This window comes from Frankliniella occidentalis, unplaced genomic scaffold (assembly GCF_000697945.3).
Source record: "Frankliniella occidentalis isolate FOCC.00 unplaced genomic scaffold, Focc_3.1 Scaffold186, whole genome shotgun sequence".
Lineage (NCBI taxonomy): Eukaryota > Metazoa > Arthropoda > Insecta > Thysanoptera > Thripidae > Frankliniella > Frankliniella occidentalis.
Window position 1 is genome coordinate 439,837 of NW_026267312.1, and position 2,669 is coordinate 442,505.

The 2,669-nt window shown below is 62.3% G+C and overlaps 1 long non-coding RNA gene across 1 annotated transcript in view; it reads left to right on the forward strand.

The window, feature by feature from the left end:
• Positions 1-2,663, forward strand: part of LOC113211437 (uncharacterized) — an 8,724-nt gene extending 6,061 nt beyond the window's left edge. Inside the window, exons 2-3 of the long non-coding RNA XR_003303682.2 lie at positions 1,585-1,625; positions 2,140-2,663. This is a non-coding gene — a long non-coding RNA (uncharacterized LOC113211437). The remainder of the gene's footprint in view (positions 1-1,584; positions 1,626-2,139) is intronic.
• The last annotated feature ends 6 nt before the right edge of the window (positions 2,664-2,669 follow it).

The window sequence follows — 2,669 nt, forward strand, 5'->3', positions numbered from 1 at the left end:
CCACCCCACCCCGCTCCATGCGCAGGCCCAGCTGTTGCACTCAGTCACGTCATGTCTGATCGCCGCGTTGGTGTTGGCGGGGTGTGCCGGGTAAGGAGAAAGGGGACAGAATGAAAACTCGCCGGGGAACGGGTTCTTAAATTTCGTGCATTGAAACTTTGGGGGCACTTTTCCCTGGTTGTCTCACATGAGCCCGCTCCGCTGACCAAGTCTCCTCCTCCTGGCGGAAGGCCCACGGACCCCCAACACGTGCCGCCCAAGGACCTTGTCCTTGGTCCCTTTCCAATGCACTTGCCATGACGTCGTCACACCGTCGCGCGTGGCGGCCGCGTGTGACTGCCTCGTGTGACACTGTCTCAGTCAGTATACCGGCCCAGTCTGCTGTGTAGAGTTCCGGGTTTTTGTCCCCTCGGTTTTATACACCTGGAATCGTAGTACGTAGAACAACGATTCCGCACGACCCTCTCGCGCCCCCGTCCTTGTTGCACTCATCGGGCCCTATCACTAAGGCCTCTCACCTGACTCAGTAAGAGAGAGAGAGATAGATGGGACGGGCAAAGCGCTCGCTCGTCCGATCGAACGAAAACACTTCTTGACGTTCGCGTCGAGTCGTGGGTGGGCCGCCCCAGTGAAGTGAAAAGGTTTGCCGCATGGGAAGCCTGTTGCCCGTACTGCAGCGGCTGCAGCAGGAGGCCCCCGGGCCCCCGCGTGCCACCTGTACTGCAGCAAGGCGACCAAGACCCTGGCCAGCTCGGCCTCCGCTGCGCGCCGTGACTTAGAGTCCTAGTAGTACTCGGTACGGTATAGTAGATCGTGACGAGTGGAGCTCAGCTGCGTGCGTCATGTATGGAGGCTGCTGGCGGACGATACGCCCTGGGCGGGGCGGCCACCCCTGTACACACGGCAGTCGTCCTGGAAGGGCTGAGCTGAAGGGCTGCTCGGCTGTGCCCTGCTTGTAGGGCCCGGCGGCGGCGGCGAGGGGGGCCGCTGGCGGCTGAGGGAGTGGGGCTCTGTGGGGCCGCGAGCGAAGAGGTAAAGCCAGCAGCCGAGCGCGCGCGCGCTCGAGAGCGAGCGAGAGGGAGAGAGAGAAAGCGAGAGAGCGAGCGAGAGAGCGAGACATTATGCGGTGTTGCCGTCTTGCTGCCGAGGCCCCGCACCGGGCCCGACCGAGAAAGCGCGCCAAGTGATGCCGCCGTCTGTTGTAGCCGTCTGCTTCCCGAGGGGGGAGGAGAGGGGGGGGGGGTGTTATTGTGCCATACGACGGAATGACCCGAGGAGGGGGGAGGGGGGGGGCGCACTTGTCTAAGCCCATCGAACGAACACGGTGGGTTCCTGACCTCTCCTCCTGCGCACCTATACGTGCCGCCGCCATGTGAGCCGGCCGCCGCCCGCCTAGCGCCAGTTCCGTCGTCACCCATTCATTTATGCTCTTCAAATCGCTGCCGGCCGCGGCCGCGGGGCACGCGCTTCTTATCAGCACCCTGAGGGGAGGGGGGGGGGGGTGATGGGCTCGTCGTGTTTGAGCTTTCACCCGCCAGGGGGAATCCACACGGTATACTAATGAGATTTTGTTTATGTTTGCAGGTCTTTGCTCGTGTGGCGATCAACATGGGCGCCACGATTCCGTGAGTATGCAGTATAGTCAGTCGGTTGGTTTTTATTGTCAGCCTTCTTAGACAGTGTAAACAAAAACTTGTACCTTCTGGGCCAAACCTGTCAACAACCTGTTGCGATATGTATGTATGGCCTCGCGAACGGTTTGCATCGAATTCGTGCACTGCTGGGAAAAAAATAATATGTGGAATTTCACGAGGTTGTAGTAGGTGTGAAATATATATTCCCAAAGTCCTTTGGGATTTCGCAACGGCCTCCGTTATTTCGCGGATGGTACAAACTTTTATGGGCTTGTAAAAGTTGACGATGTCCATTTTACCCGTCGAATTAAGCTCTGTAGCCATATGGGCGCCTAACTTACAACCTCAAGCTGAAATGAAAACGAAGTCCTTTGGGAATTCCCCAAAGTGTTTCAAAGTATATGCGTGCCATTCATGGTTTGCTCTGATTTAACATTGGCCGTCCTTCGTGTCAGTGTGCGTGTTCTGTCCCTGTGCATCAACGTCGGCGACGTGTTTGTTTCAGTGTCGTCGGGCGTCCTAGAGGCGTCCCGCTGCTGGCCTGACCAGTCCCATGTACTCGAGCGGGTTCCCCAGCGCGCCGGGGCCGCCGGGTCGCCATGACGCCGACCTGGGCCTGGGGCCGGGCCTGGGGCCTGGGGGCCCGGGTCACGCCGCGGCCGCCCCGTCGCCCTCCTACGGCCAGTGGGCGGGCGGGGGTCCCGCGGCGGCGGGGCGCGGGCGGGAGCGCGAGGCCGCGAGCCGGGAGGCGGCGCTGCAGCAGGAGCGGCAGGAGCGCGTGAGGGAGTGGGCCTACCACCACGCGTCCGACGCGTACCCGCCCTACCCGCCCTCGCAGCCCTCGCCCTCGCCGTCGTACTCGCCGCAGCCGCCCGCCCCGCACCTGCACACGATGCAGCCGCCGGCCCAGCAGCACTACCCGCGGCACGAGCCCTTCGAGTTCAAGGCCCCCCTGCAGCACTACCAGCGCCCGGCCGCCGCCCCCTCCCCGGCCTACGCCCCCCAGTACCCGTACCAGCCGGTCCACCAGACGCA